We start from the raw sequence: 16,342 nt of genomic DNA on the forward strand, positions 1-16,342 counted from the left end.
CGTCGACTGCACCTCTTCCTACAGATGCTGCCTGGGCTGCTGCGTTCACCAGCAACTTTGATGTGTGTTGCTTGAAGTAAGGACAATGTGAGTTTGGATTGTGGAAGCTGACAAACATGATGTTGAAGAGGTTTTGGCATCCCATCACCAAGAACTGACAGATGAGGAGCTGATGCAATTGGAAGAAAAAAAAGGATAACAATCGAAACCGAATGAGTAATGATAAAGTACGACTTTAATTTTGAAAGGGTATGTCGGTTTAGGGGATATTTGCAGGATGGTTTGAGTTCTTACTAAAGAACTGCGTGATAGAAAAATGTGCGAGGCTCAGCAGTCAAGCAAGCCTTCCACATCAGCCACAGCAGACGACGAACCTCGACCTTCGACATCGAGGGGGGCAGAGATAGAAGAAGATGAGCTGCCTGCTCTAATGGAAACAGGTGACGAGATGACACCCCAGTGTCCCACCACCCCAACCCCCAGGCCACGGACAGATACGCATTCGCGGAGAATGCAAAGGTAGCCGGGAGGCACACAGCACATCTTTAAGAAAAAGGTCGAAATAAACATGCTAATTAATTAGGTGCCGCCGACACATAATTGTCGGTCCAGATCAGAGACGACGCAATCGGAAATCGGCACTGATCTGGGCCGACAATTACAGGCGGCACCTAATTAATTAGCATGTTTATTTCGGCTTTTTTCTTAAAGATGTGCTGTGTACCTCCCAGCTACCACTGGACCCCTGCGTTCTTCGCGGCAATGTATCGCTTAGCGGCCTGGAGGGTGGGGGTCACTGCACCACCCAACCTGCAATGACTCAGTCTAACACACCATCATCAGTGTGCTCGCTCTCTTCCCGATTCCCGTGATACTACACTGTACATACATTATTTCTACTTTATATAGGCTGTGTATTTTTACGTGTTATTCGGTATGATTTGGCAGCTTCATAGTTTAAAGGTTACTGGAGAGAGTGTTCTTGCCAACAGCACTTGCGTGAGATTTTCGCTACGGAGAACAGTTCAGTAATGATTGTGGAAAAGTATTTCTACTTTATACAGGCTGTGTATTTATCATATCATTCCTGCTTTTACTATATGTTACTGTTATTTTAGGTTTTATGTGTTATTTGGCATGATTTGGTAGGTTATTTTTGGGTCTGCGAACGCTCACAAAATTTTCCCATATAAATAAATGGCAATTGCTTCTTCGCTTTATGACATTTCGGCTTATGAACCATTCCATAGGAACGCTCTACCTTCGGATGGCGGGGGAAACCTGTACATGTTATAATTATGTAGTTTTGTTAGTTTTTTTCAGTCTTGGTCTGTCCTGTGTTTTGTGATATCACACCGGAGGAAATATTGTATCATTTCTTAATGCATGCATTACTAAATGACAATTAAAGAGGACTGCGTGTCTTCATAATCTAACTAAGTTGTGTATTTAAGCGCTAAGATCGCTATATCACTAATTTAGTCTTGTTTTTTTAACATCACTACGAGATCATTCATCTGTGCTGATTTTGTAACAAAGGATCGAACATACCTTTATTGATTTGGAAATTCGTTTTTTGGTGCGAGTCACGTAGTGTCAATTACCCTGGCTTAGTCTCTTGGCAGTTTTGGTGTATTTTAAAGTAACCGCAACATTTTGTCAACAAAATAATATATACACCGTGGCTCACTCCCTCCAGCTAAAATCGAAGACCATAAGATATAGAAGCAGAATTCGGCCACTTGGCCCATTGACTTTGCTCTGCTATTTCATCATGGCTGAGCCAACTTTCCTCAGCCCCAATCTCTTACTTTCTCCCGTATCCCTTCATGCCCTGACCAATCAAGAATCTATCAACCTCTGCCTTAAATATATATAAAGACTTAGCCTCCACAGCTGCCTGTGGCGAAGAATTCCACAGATTCACCACACTCTCCGTTCTAAAAGGACTGCCCTCTATTCTGAAGCTGTGTCCTCTGACTCTCCCACCATAGGAAACATCCTCTCCACATCCACTCTATCAAGACCTTTCACCATTCGATAGGTTTCAATGAGATCACCCCTCATTCTTCTGACTTCCAGATAATACAGGCCCAGGGCCATCAAACGCTGTTCATAAGACAAGCTAGTCAATCCTGAAATCAGTTTTGTGAACCTCCTTTGAACCCTCTCTAGTTTCAGCACATCTTTTCTAAGCTTAAGGGCCCAAAACTGCTAACAATATTCCAAGTGAGGCCTCACCAGTATTCTATAAAGTTTCAAAATTACATCCTTACTTTTATATTCTAGTCCTTTTGAAATGAGTGCTAACTTTGGATTTACCTTCCTCACCACAGACTCAACCTGCAAATTAACCTTAAGGGAATCCTGCACGAGGATTCCCAGAGGCCCTTTGAGTCTCACTTTATTCTACATTTTCTCTCCATTTAGAAAATAGTCAACCCTTTCATTTCTTCTACCAAAGTGCATGACCATTAACTTTTTCTACACTGTATTCCATCTGCCATTTCTTTGCCTATTGTCTTACTTCAAATCCTTCCGTAGCCTCTCGATTTCCTCAAAACAACCTGCTTCTTGATACTTGGTACTTTATACTCTATTCTTGGTTGGTGCAACTGTAACGAAACCCAATTTCCCTCGGGATCAATAAAGTATGACTATGACTATTCTCCACCTATCTTCATATCATCTACAAACCTTGCAACAAAGGCATCAATTCCATCATCCAAATCATTGAAATACAACATTAAAAGAATTGGTCCCAGCACAGACCACTGTAGAACATCACTAGTCATCGGCAGCAAACCAGAAAAGGCTCCCTTTATTCCCAGTCTATGCCTCCTGCCAATCAGCCACTGCCTTATCCATGCTAGAATCTTTCCTGTAATACTGTGGGCTGGTGGTTTGTAAGCAGCCTCATGTGTGGCACCTTCTGAAAATCCAAGTACAAAACATCAACAGATTTTCCTTTGTCTATCCTGCCTGTTATTTCTTCAAAGAATTCCAACAGGCTTGTCAAGCAGAATTTTCCATTGAGGAAACCATGCTGACTACGGCCTATTTTATCATGGGCCTCCAAGTACCCTGAGACCTCATCCTTAATAATCTTCCTAACCACTGAGGTCAGACTTGCTGGCCTACAGTTTCCTTTCTTCTGCCTCTCTCCCTTCTTGATCAGTGGAGTAACATTTGCTATTTTCCAGTCTTCTGGAACCATTCCAGAATCTAGTGATTCTTGAAAGATCAGATCAGCCATGATCTTATTGAATGGTGGAGCAGGCTTAACAGGCCAGATGGCCTATTCCTGCTCCTATTTCTTATGTTCTAGATCATTATTAATGCCTCCACAATCTCTTCAGCCAGCTCTTTCACAACCCTGGGGTATACACCAGCTGATCAGAATTCAGAAAGATGAGAGGAGATCTCATACAAATAGCTCCTATTTCTTATCTTCTGATGTTTGTTATGAGCCTGGTGACTTATCTACCTTCAGACCTTTCAGTTTCCCAAGTATCTTCTCTCTAGTAATGGTAACTTCACACACTTCATGACCCCTGACACCACGAACTTCCACCATACTGCCAGTGTCTTCCACAGTGAAGACTAATGCAAAATACTTATTCAGTTCATCCGCCATTTCTTTGTCCCTCATTACTACCTCTCCAGCATCATTTTCCAGCTGTCCGATATCCACTATCGCCTCTCTTTTATGTTTTATGTAACTGTCCGATGTCCATTCTCTTTTACATTTTATGTACCTGAAGAAACTTTTGGTGACCTCTTTAATATTATTGGTTAGCTTACTTTTGTATTTCATCTTTACCTTCTTAATGACATTTTTAGTTGCCTTCTCTAACTTCCCACTAATTTTTGCTCTATTATATTCCTTCTCTTTGGCTTTTATGTTTGGTTTCATCTTTCTTGTCAGCCATAGTTGTGTCTTCTTCACTTTAAAATACTTCTTCCTTTTTGGGATGTATATATCCCGTGCCTTCCCAATTGTTCTCAGAAATTTCAGCCACTGCTGCTCTCCTGTCATCCCTGCCACTGATCTTTTTCAATCAATTCTGGCCAACTCTTCTTTCATGCCTCTGTAATTCCCTTTACTCCACTGTAGTACTGATACATCTGACTTTAGCTTCCCCTTCTCAATTTTCAGGGTGAATTTGATCATATTATGATCACTTTCCCCTAAGGGTTCTTTTACCTTAAGCTCTCTAATCAATTCTGGTTCATAGCACAACACCCAGTCCAGAATAACTGATCCCCCAGTGGGCTCAACCATGAGTTTCTCAAAAAAACCCATCTCATAGGTATTCTAGAAATTCTCCTTCTTGGAATCCAGCACCAACCTCATTTTCCCAATCTACCTGCATATTGAAATCCCTCCATGACTATTATTACATTGCCCTTTTGGCGTGGATTTTCTATCTCCCATTGTAATTTGTAGGCCACATCCTTACTACTGTTTGGGAGACTGTATACAACTCCAGTCAGGGTCTTTTTACCCTTGCAGTTCCTTAGGTCTATCCACAATGGTTCAACACCTTCCCACCCTCTGTCACCTTTCTCTAATGATTTGATTTCATTCTTTACCAACCCACCCACCCCCTCGGCCTTCCCGCCTGTCTTTTCAATTCATTGTGTATCCTTGGACATTAAACTCCCAGTTACAAGCTTTTTTCAACCATGACTCAGTGGGGCCTACAACCTCATAGCTGCCAATCTGCAACTGTGCTACAGGTTCATCGACCTTATTCCGTATCCTGAGGGCAGATACAACACCTTCGGTCTTGTATTCACCCTTTTCGATTTTGTCTGTCTTTTACATTGCAATTCATCCTGTTGACTGCAATTCTGCCCTATCAACAGCCTCTCCTCACTACCCATTGCCTCTGTTTGTAAACCAGCTAGCTCATCTTCAGCATTATCATCCACCTTACCTACGATACTTCTTGCAAATATACGCAGCTCAGGAGTTGCTCCTTGCTCAGCTTTTGATTCCAAACTTTGTCTGAGGTCTTGCCAACATTTGACTCTGCACTAATTGTTCGGACACTCTGGATCCCATTCCTCTGCAACTCTAGTTTAAACATACCATGCAGCATTAACAAACCATCCCGCTAGGATATTCATCCCCCTCCAGTTCAGGTGCAAGCCATCCCTTCTGCACAGGTCTCACCTTCCCTGGAAGAGAGCCCAATGATCTAAAAATTTCATGGCCTCCCTCCTACACCAACTCCTTAGCTAGATATCAAACTGTATAATCTTCCCAGTTCTGGCCTCACTGGCACGTGGCATGGGTAACAATCCTGAGATCACAGCCTTGGAGGTCCTGCCCTTTTAACTAAGCACTTAACTCCCTTTGCAGACCTCATCACTCATCACTCATCCTACCCATGTCATTGGTACTTACATGGACCACAACCTCTGGCTGTTCACTCTCTGAGAGCCCGATGCAAAATGTCCCAGACCCTGGCACCCAGGAGGCAACATATCATCCAGCCAAAGTGTGAAAACGTTACTATATCCATTTGCTTCTACCATGCCCCAATCCACTTGACAGATTACCACACTAAACACACAACATAATACAGACAGAAAATAGATACATGGCTCCTGCGGACCAAACAATAGACACAAGGCTCCTACACAAGTGTTCATCATAAGCAATTTGATTTTGCTATTTTAATAGGCAAGAAATTACTCTGCCCCCCTCCCTTCCCCTACACCACATTATCAATTGACCAACATCAGAATAGGTTCCTTAAGGTTGTTTTAGCCGGGGCTGGCTCCCACTACCTAGTAAATGCTCCCAATGACGTACATCGCAAATGGGCTCTGACAACCAAGTCCAGCTCCTGGCCTTCATGTCTGGCTTTAACTACTAAGCCCGGTGGAACCGTTTCTACTGACAGGAGGGGCAAAGGCAGATTACTGGCACCTTAAGACCCGTCACTTCCGGCAGATGGGGCTTGTCAATCGTGGTTGGCAGCTCAACTAAGAGAAGGAAAACTGATCTCAAACCTCCACTGCCTTGCAGCTCTACCCACTTATGGGGAAGGCTTTGGGAGCAAACCCCAAGGGAATAAATCTGGGACTGGAGTCCTTAAGGCAGTCCTACATTGTTCAATGCTGACTGGCAACTCCTGCGATGTTGCTGGTGCCAAACTGTATTGGTCTCTGCCATTCCTTTGGATTCAACAGTTCCGTGGGGTGGGGGGAGGAGGCTTCATGAACAAAAGCCTGCTCTCCATATCATGCTGCCCTGGCTTGCGTATCATGTTGACAGCTGAGACACAAGATCCACTGTCAACACTGACCAAGGAAGGGCCTCAATACAGTATCAAAGTAAATGACATGTTCCCTCATCACACTGATCATTGTGACACCTCATTCTCCATGTTCCAAGAAACTAGAGACAGGCAAGTTTCAATGACACTGCCAATGATAAGTTTAAATGACCCAAATGGAACCTAGTTGCTGGTTCATATTCCAAAACCAACCAAGCCACCTTTCTCAAAGCATACAGTTTAAAAAAAACAAACCCCAATTTCAAAGAAGGAATTCATAGGAACGCAAGTGACTAGTGATCATCAACACCTAAGAGGTTACGAGATCTAGTTGTCAGCCTAAATGTAAACTAATAAAGTTTCCCGATGGGAAATTACAGAACAAAGTAGTAGTGATTCTCTAAGAGGGGACAAACAGTGCATACCCATTTCATCCGAGGATGTCTCACAAGGTTAAGTCAATTCCGGTTATCTGTACTCTGGGGAGTAATCGAGTCGATTCCCAAGTGATGTTAAACTCACATGTTCGTAAATTAAAGGCTCGGTATTAAAATACAATCGCATCCAAACAACAGGCACAAACAGCTATCTCTCCGTCAACGGGCCACTTCTGTGTTGGGCGGTCTCCTCTCGGAAATAAAACCTAGCGGCTACAGATGTTCAACTGGGCCGAACCGACCCCGAACACCAGCAGCTCCAGAGGGGGAGCTCAGGTAAACCCAGGGCAGCGGTGCGGCCTAGCAGGTGTACCCAAGCCTGGGATTCAGTTAGAGACAGTGCGGCGGATCTACTCCGCCGCCCAGCTACCACCACACAAGCGATGTGTCGGCAGAGGTCCAGTGGCCGGCCAGGTCAACCACGTCGGTCCCCGCTCTCGGTTAACGATCCGCCAGTCACTCACCCGAGCGCCCAATGTGGGTCCAGCGCCGCCGCTGCCGCCCGCCGTCGGAAACGCGACCACAGCACCGCACCGAGCGTGGGCGCCGCTGCGTCCGTGCGTGCGCGACGCCGCATCGGGGCGGCCGCGCTGCGAGCGTACGTGCGCGACACCGCGGCGCGAGCGGCGTCCCGTCGGCGCGTGGCTGCAACGTAACTGGCGGCGGTGCACGGCGTAAACCAGCTTTAGAGTGAATAGCCCCGGGGTGGAGACACGTCTCTAACACAGGCGGTGCAAGGTGCGCCTTCCCTCCGCTCGCCTGCAGGTCACCCTCGGGCGAGGTGTAGCACCTGCTGAGCCCCCCTCCACCAGAGTCATGTGAAGCAGGTGGAGAAGATCGCAAGTCCTGGTTATGCGACCACTGACACCAGGCAGACAATCTCTGAAGAGTATTGATCTTGGCTGGGGTCACCCGTCTTGTAAAGACACTGCCCGGAAGGTGGCAATGGCAAACCACTATTGTAGAAACATTTGCCAGGAACAATCATGGTCATGGAAAGACCATGAGCACCCATGTCATATGACACGGCACATACGGATGGTGATGAGTCCAAGGGAGAATTGAGTTGAATTGACTTTATTTCTAACATCCTTCACATACATGAGGAGTAAAAATCTTTTATGTTACGTCTCCATCTAAATGTGCAATCATAGTAATTTATAATGAATAGAACAGTCAATGTAATATTGAGTACACTGAAGTCAGCGTGAGTTCATCAGTCTGATGGCCTGGTGGAAGAAGCTGTCCTGGAGCCTGTTTGTCCTGACTTTTATGCTGCAGTACCACCTCTCAGATGGAAGCAGCTGGAGTAGATTGTGGTTGGGATGGCTTGGGTCCCCAATGATCCTACAGGCCCTTTTTACATACCTGTCCTTGTAAGTGTCCGGAATCATGGGAGGTTCACAACTACAGATGCACTGGGCTGTTCACACCACTCGCTGCAGAGTCCTGCAATTAAAGGAGGTACCGTTCTCATGCTCTTAATTGTGCCCCTGTAGAAAGTTCTTGGGATTTGGGGGTCCACACCAAAATTCCTCAACTGTCTGAGGTGAAAGAGGTGCTGTTGTGCCTTTTTCACCACACAGCTGGTGTGTACAGACCACGTCAGGTCCTTGGTGATGTGGATGCCAAGGAACTTGAAGCTGTTTACCCGCTCAACTCCAGATCCATTGATGTCAATAGGGCTTAGCCCGTCTCCATTCCTCCTGTAATCCACAACCAGTTCCTTTGTTTTTGCGACATTGAGGGAGAGGTTGTTTTCTTGATGCCACTGTGTGAGAGAGATGACTTCTTCCCTGTAGGCCGCCCCGCTATTGTTTGAGATAAGGCCAATCAACGTAGTGTCGTCGGCAAATTTAATTAGCAGGTAGGAGCTGCGAGTGGCGCTACAGTCATGGGTATACGGGGAGTAGAGGAGGGGACTCAGGTGGATAGGTATATGAAGGGCAGATGGAACGAGTTGGGGGGAGGGTAACAAATCCAGGTAATGGGGAGACCTGGATTTCAGGGAACACCGGTTTTGGCGAATGGCACAGAGGTGCTCAATAAAGCGTCCCCCAATTTACATCAGGTTTCACCAATGTAGAGGATTCCCCCAATTAATAAATAACAGAAAATCAGTAGATGCTGGAAATCCAAACAACACACACAAAATGGTAGAGGAACTCAACAGGCCAGGCAGCATTTATGGAAAAGAGTAAACAGTCAATGTTTTGGGCTGAGACCCTTCTTCCTGGTTTTAAGACACCAGTAACTCACCTCTTCCTTCTCCTGTCAGTAGAAACAGTTCTGCTAGGATTAATAGCTAAGCCACACGTGAAAGCCAGGAGCTGGACTTAGACATCAGAGGCTATTTGAAGCGCACCCATTCGGGAGTATTTAATAGGTAGTGGGAGCTTGTCCCCATTACCGCCCCTGGCTATCACAATCTTAAGAAACCTTCCTGCACTACAGTACTCCGATTAAAATCCAAACAACCATGACTTTAGATACATTATGGCAAAATCATAGACTCCCAGGCACAACATCATGTTTAAATAACAGGCAAGAACCTGGTCATCAGGTGTGAGGTGCTCTCAGGGCTGCTGTACTTGGCGCAGGTCTGGCCCGTCCCCCGCTCCTACAGCTCGGAAATCACCCGGGCTGTCTTCAGATTCGTCTGGGGATCCAAGATGGAGCGGGTGAGACGGACCGCCATGCACAAGTCCCTGGACAACGGGGGCAAGAATGTCCCCAATGTCGCCCTCACCCTGATGGCCAGCTTCGTATGTGGCTGCATCAGGTTGTGTGTAGAGCCCAGGTATGTGGGCACCAAGTACCACTACGTGCCCAGGTTCTACTTGTCGCCCTGGCTACGAAGGATGGGTCTGGCCCCACTCCCGCGCAACGCCCCAGTCAGCTGGTCGTTGCCGGCATACCTGTCCTACGTAGCGAAGTTCTTCCAGGAGAACGCCTTTGACCACAGGGCCATCAGGCAGTGGTCGGCACGTAGTGTCCTGCAGGCATTGCAGGAGAAGGACGTGATGGACACAGTGGGGTGGTTCCCTGAGCAGACTGTCCAGTTCATCTGGCAAAATGCCTCATCGCCAGATCTAACCAACAGGCACCAAGACCTCGCCTGGCTGGCGGTGAGAGGGGCCCTCCCAGTCAGAGCCCTCCTGTACACCCGGAACGTCGTCTCCGCACCCCACTGCCCACGGGAGGACTGCAGTGAGGAGGAGTCTGTGACCCACCTCTTTGCACACTGCCAGTTCGCAAAGAGGGTGTGGAGGAGGATGGACGGGCTAGTGTCACGGTTTATCCCCAGCAGCTGCGTAACAGAGGACTGCGTAACGGGGACACACACGGAGACCAACGTCCGGTGCTGCTGGCAGATCATCAACTCGGTGAAAGATGCTCTTTGGTCGGCCTGAAACTTGATGATCTACCAGCACACGGAGATGTCCGTGGGAGAATGCTGCCAACTGGCACATTCTCGACTGCAGGAGTACGTGCTGAGGGACGCACTGAAACTTGGTGCAGCCACCGCAAGGGCCCGGTGGGGAAGGACCACAGTATAGGGTTCTCCACCCGTGGGAGTGGGAGGGGTCGGAGGGCGGGGAGTATACCCCTCAACAATGAAATGATATGGTAAGCTGAACTACTGGAGTGCCACGTGGGTGGCTATAAATACGGATATGTACTGTGTATAATGCAAACGTATGTAAAGGATGAAAAGTTATTGAATGGTTTATTGTATATATTTATTTTTGAATAAAGCATATTTTGAAATAAAAAAAATCATGTTTAAACATTACACTTTATAATCACACTTGCAAATTTCCACAGATGTACCGTGGAGAGAATTTTAACCGGCTACATCACCTTCTGCAATGGGTAGGGGGGAACTACTGTAGAGGATCAAATTAAGCTGCAGAGAGTTGTGAATTCAGTCAGCTCCATTCAGTCAGTTGTGAATTCAGTCAGTTCCGTCTAGGCCATCTTAAAGGAGTGATGCCTCAAAAAGGCGGCATCCATCATTAAGGACCCCTATCACCCAGGACATGCCCTCTTCTCATTGCTACCATCAGGGAGGAGATGCAGGAGCCTGAAGGCACACACTCAACGATTCAGGAACAGCTTCTTCCACCCTGCCATCAGGTTTATGAATCGACACTGAAACCATGAACACTACCTCGCTAACAAGAGAAAATCAGCAGATGCTGAAAATCCAAGCAACACACAAAAAAATGCTGGAGGAATTCAGCAGGCCAGGCAACATCTATGGAAAAGGGTACTGTCGACATTTCGGGACATCACCTGTACTCTTTTCTGTAAACACTACCTCACTACCTTTTTTAACTCTATTTTTGACACTGCTGATTTAACTATATTTTTATATACTTACTGTAATTTACTGTTTTTAACTATTACGTGTTGCAATGTACGGCTGCCGCAAAGACAACAAATTTCACAACATATTCCAATGATATTAAACCTGATGCTGATTTTCATCTTATGCCAATTGGGTGGCACTGTTACTTGGTGGTTAGTACGACGCTTTACAGCGCAGGTGACCTGGATTCAATTCCCATTGCTGCCTCTAAGGAGTTTGTACGTTCTCCCCGTGACCGTGTGGATTTCCTCCCACAGTCCATAGATGTACTGGTTGGTAGGTTAACTGGTCAGTGTAAATTGTCCTGTGATGAGGCTAGGATTGAATCGGGGGTTTGCTGGCTCACTTGACGGACCGGAAGGGCCAATTTCGCTTTTTATCTTGATAAATAAGTAATGGTTGTTGGTGACGTTTCTGCTATTCCCGTATAAATCTCTGTTAAACTTTTCTTTTCTACTTGTTTCATTACCTGCTCCTTTTGCCCAGTGCTATCATCTCCCCTGTCATTTTACTTTTATTACCCTGACCCCGACAAAAGCCAAATCTCATTCCTTCCTTGATTGATTCCTCTTCCTGCTTCTTACTTTCAGCCTTTAAGAAATATGCATCACAAAGCCAGGCTCTTCGGCCCTTCATGTTCATGCTCACCATCAAGGTCCTATCAATACTGATCCAATTCCAGCCCTTGATTCATTGCTCCGCTGCTGATGAAAACTCATTCACTTTATTCCAATAATGTTGTTTCTTCCTTTTCCTAATGCTTCCTGATTTTTTTTCATATGTTCAGCCTTTCCAGTTCTTATGTCAAAATGCACTTAATTGATAAAAAACATAAAGGAAGGTCCTGCATTTGGGTGTTCTCTCTCTCTCTCTCCCTCGACGCTGTTGGCAGATGGTGCCATAGCAAGTCTTAATTAACATGGATTGTAGATTTGGACTGTCAGGCTTATGATGTGTTCTAATTCTGATTGCTTTCTCATTACTACTTTTGGGCGATTTTTGATTTGGGGCAGCCTGCAGAGAATTTACACTGAGTTGAACTGCACTGAAACATACCTTTTGATTTTGTGTTTTATATTCTGTGTTTCTGCTCATTTCTTTTTTTGTTGCCATTTGTGTGATTTCTTTTGCACGTGGGGATGATGGAGGTGCTAATGTATGAAGTTTTTCTTCGAACAGGTTGGTTCCATGGTTCTTCTCTGTTTTTGTAACTGTTTGTGGGGAAGACGAACCTCAAGGTTGTATACTGCGCACGTACTTCAATGAGAAATGTTCTTTGAATCTTTGAGAGCCATAAAAGGGACTACAGATCCAGGCTTTGTACCGAAGCCCTAAATTGGTCACGATCGACCATGGATATTGTGTCCTGGCTGTCTAGATATGCAAGTCTGGGCAGTACGATATGGAGAGTAAGCTGTTGCCCGTGTAGCAAGCTCCCCGTCTCTGTGCAACTGATGAACCCAAAGTAAAGGCAGACTGTTTGGTACCTACAGCATTGGAGGAGTTGCCAGTTGGCATTGAACTCAACGTTGGACTGCTTTAGGGACTCCAGCCCTGGATTCTCCCTCGGGGTTTACTCCCAAAGCCTTCCCCACAGGTGGGTATTGCCACGAGGCAGTGGAGGTTTGAGATCAGAGTTTTCCTTCTCCTAGACGAGCTGCCAACCACGGCCGACGAGCCCCATCTGCCTGAGGCGACTGTTTTTAAGATGCCAGTAACCCGCCTTTGTCCCTTCTCCTGTCAGTAGAAACAGTTCCACTGGACTTATAGCTAAGTCACACAGGAAGGCCAGGAGTTGGACTTGGCTGTCAGAGGCTATTTGAGGCACACGCCATTGGGAGCATTCCATAGATAGTGGGAGCTTATTCCCAATAGCACGCCCGACTATAAAAAGCTTAAAGAACCACTTGAGGTGGTAAGATACAGGCTATGCATTATGTTCAGTGGATGGGAGAGGATTTGATGACTGTTTAATAGGCATGCTGCTAATAAATTGTCAGAATTGACAGCAGAGTGACACAGTGGAAGGGAGCTGGGCCCATAACCGAGAGGTCATTTGGTCAAAACCATCCTCTGCTAATTCAAAGTATTTCAAAGTACATTTATTATCAAAGAATGTATAAATTATACAACCTGTTTGCTTACAGGCAGCCGCAAAGCAAGAAACCGAAAAGAATCCAATTAAAAAAACATAAAATAAAGACCAACAGCCAATGAAAGGAAAAAAAACACAAATCATGCAAACAATAAAAACGAGCAACAACATCCCAAACTAAAAATGAGTCCTTAGATACAAACCCTGGAGCAGCCTGGGGTGGGCCCAGCCTCAGTATCAGCCTATCATATTAGAAGGCATGGAGCACAGCAGCTGGGACCATTCTTCATAGCCTCAGCACCGTGGAGAGAGGAGTCACCGTCGCGGGAGAGTGAGTGAAATTAGCTCTCGTCTAGTCTGAACAGCTTATTGTTCCTCACACCCGGACCTGGGCACCACTGCACTGAAAGGCTCCAGGCCTAGACTACACTCTTGCTCTGGGTCCGGATTTTGCCACCCAGCCCGAAGTGGCTCTTGATGTCTCCAAATTGGCTCAGCACCCAGAGTGATCCAACCTTGCACCCAGGCTAGTTGTATGGGTGTTGGAACTCCTCGGCCTCGACTTCTCCTCTTTGAATGGTTCCCCCCATCTGTGTCGACTCTGCAACATACCAGCATGGTTTATCCTCGAATTTGCTCCACCTTCACTCGCCTCTTCATTGTTTGCGGTGATAATTTACCACCATTTACTTCAGAAAGGGTGTTAAGTTTTTAGTCGAATTTCGTGCCTTTTGAACTCCCAATGAGCTGTCAAATGCATTCAGTAGCGCCACCTTAAACAGGAAGTCCCCAACTTGTGTTGGGCACCATGCCAGTGTAGCGGTTATGGTGACGCTATCCCTGCTCAGGACATTGGAGTTTGGTGTACAATCCCAGTGTCCTCTGTAAGGAATCTGTAAGTCTTCCCTATGGAATGTGTGGGTTTCCTCCGGGTGCTCTGGTTTTTTCCCACAGTCCAAAGAAGTACTGGGTAGGTTAATTGGTCATTGTAAATAATGAACTGTGATTAGGTTAGGGTTAAATCGAGGGCTGCTGGGCAGTGTCACTCAAAGATCCAGAAGAACCTATTCCACATTGTATCTCTAAATAAATAAACAGTTAGCAATTACCAATCTAGGAGTGATATACAATCTTAGACTAGGAAAATCATGCTTATGTGTTTTCTGAACATCTCCTGTAATTCTCCTGTTTTCCATATTATTTAGTATTTTCTTACAGTTTATCTACCGCTTCTTTGTCAGCCCTCAAAAACGATCCATCATACCACACCACTCTCCACAGACACAAGTATCTCACCTGCAATATAGTGCCAAGCAAGAGAAAATCTGCAGATGCTGGAAATCCAAATCAACACGCACAAACCGCTGGAGGAACTCAGCAGGCCAGGCAGCATCTAAGGAAAAGTAGTTCTGCCTAATGGTTTTGAAACGTTGACTGTACACGTATTCATAGATGCTCTCTGGCCTGCTATGTTCCTCCTGCATTTTGTGTGCGTTGCTATAACATAGTCTCTCTAACATTCCCACTCTGTAAAAGAGGTGGTGGGCACACTAAAAATGGTTTCTTTTAATTTACATTTCAATCTGAATATATGAGTGAAATATATTTCTTCATTATATGCATTGAAATACAAACACACAACTTTATTCAGATGTTTAAGGCATAAAACATACAAAATACACATTAACCTTAGAGCAGGGTTCCCAACCTTTTTTATGCCATGGACCAATACCATTAATTAAGGGGTCTGTGGACCCCAGTTGGGAATCCCTACCTTAGAGTATTAAGGGGAAAATAATAAAAAAAACTTGCAGATGTTGGGAACTTAAAATAAAAAGTGAGAACACTCTAAGTATTCAGCAGATTGGGGGACAACAGACAGCAGAATCTGGAATCAATTGCGTCAAACAAATTATTGGAAGAACTCAGCAGGTCCGGCAGCATTCCTACCTGGAAAAAACTGTACACTTTTCTTGTCTTCACAAAAAAAGTGCAACATTTGTTTTGGTCCTGTCAAACTAAGGATGCAAGTCAGTAAGCAAGCTAGCAGCTTTGCCACTCATTCCCCACAAGTTCAGTGATTGAGCTCAGCATCTTTTTATTCCGGTACCTTGTGTGTTTCTGTGCAATGACGCACTTGGGCTACTCGGGCTGCGTATGATTTGGGTAATACCGTACTGTCCATCGGCCACCCTTCTGACTTTTAATGGGGGTTGGCAGTCCAACTTAAAAGTGCATTCCCACCACCAACTAGACTGGAGTGTTGTGTAGAGAACTGGTGGGAGGGGGGGAACCCCCTCTTTCAAATGAAAGCTAAATTACCCCCCAAAGGCCCTATCAGTGGTCCCCAACCCCCGGGCCGTGAAGCATGCAGGGGTGCGGTGGTAGCCGGGACGCACCCAGCACATCTTAAAGAAAAAAGCCGAAATAAACAAGCTAATTAATTGGGTGCTGCCCGGCACATAAATGTCGGCACCTAATTAATTAGCTTGTTTATTTCAGCTTTTTTCTTAAAGAGTGCTGGGTGCGTCCCGGCTACCACTGCACCCCTGCATACTTCACGGCCCGGAGGTTGGGGACCACTAAACTGTAAGTAATGAAAGACAATTCTGTGAATTAAATTCACTCCCATAACTTAATAAAGTTTTAAGATGAGAACTATCAACCCCCAAAGATTGTAATGAAGCCTGCATTTGATTCCTTTCAGCCTTATATGCCTCATGCTGTAGTAGAAGGTGTTCAACTGGTTCATAATGATGACAAACCCTACACAACCCAGAACGATGTTTTCCCTATAAAATATAAGGAATAATTAAGCATAGTATGCCCAATTCTAGGTCGTGACAAAATAATCCCTTCCCTTTTTGTTTTACCTTCTTCTCCCATAAACTCAACAGTTTAATGTATTCTGTAAAGGTGTCTCCCCCTATCCCATAAGTCTTGCCATAACCCCCTAATTCTTAAGATACAAGAGGTACTGCAGATGCTGGAAATCTAGAGCGATATACGCAATGTGATGGCGGAGCTCAATAGGTCAGGCAGCATCTGTGTATGGGAATAAACAGTTGGCGTTTCGGGCCGAGACCCTTCACCAGGAATCATTCCCTTCAGGACTCGGCCCGAAACGTCGTTAGTTAATTCC

At 45.5% G+C, this 16,342-nt stretch overlaps 1 protein-coding gene across 2 annotated transcripts in view; it reads right to left on the bottom strand.

The window, feature by feature from the left end:
• The window catches only part of supt5h (SPT5 homolog, DSIF elongation factor subunit), a 91,555-nt gene extending 84,255 nt beyond the window's left edge, over positions 1-7,300 (bottom strand). For both annotated transcript variants that reach the window (XM_063059882.1, XM_063059881.1), the window contains exon 1: positions 7,195-7,300. The gene's annotated coding sequence lies outside the window, so the exon portion shown is untranslated. The remainder of the gene's footprint in view (positions 1-7,194) is intronic.
• Positions 7,301-16,342: the final 9,042 nt, after the last annotated feature.

Source organism: Mobula hypostoma, chromosome 10 (assembly GCF_963921235.1).
Source record: "Mobula hypostoma chromosome 10, sMobHyp1.1, whole genome shotgun sequence".
In the NCBI taxonomy this organism is placed as follows: Eukaryota; Metazoa; Chordata; class Chondrichthyes; order Myliobatiformes; family Myliobatidae; genus Mobula; species Mobula hypostoma.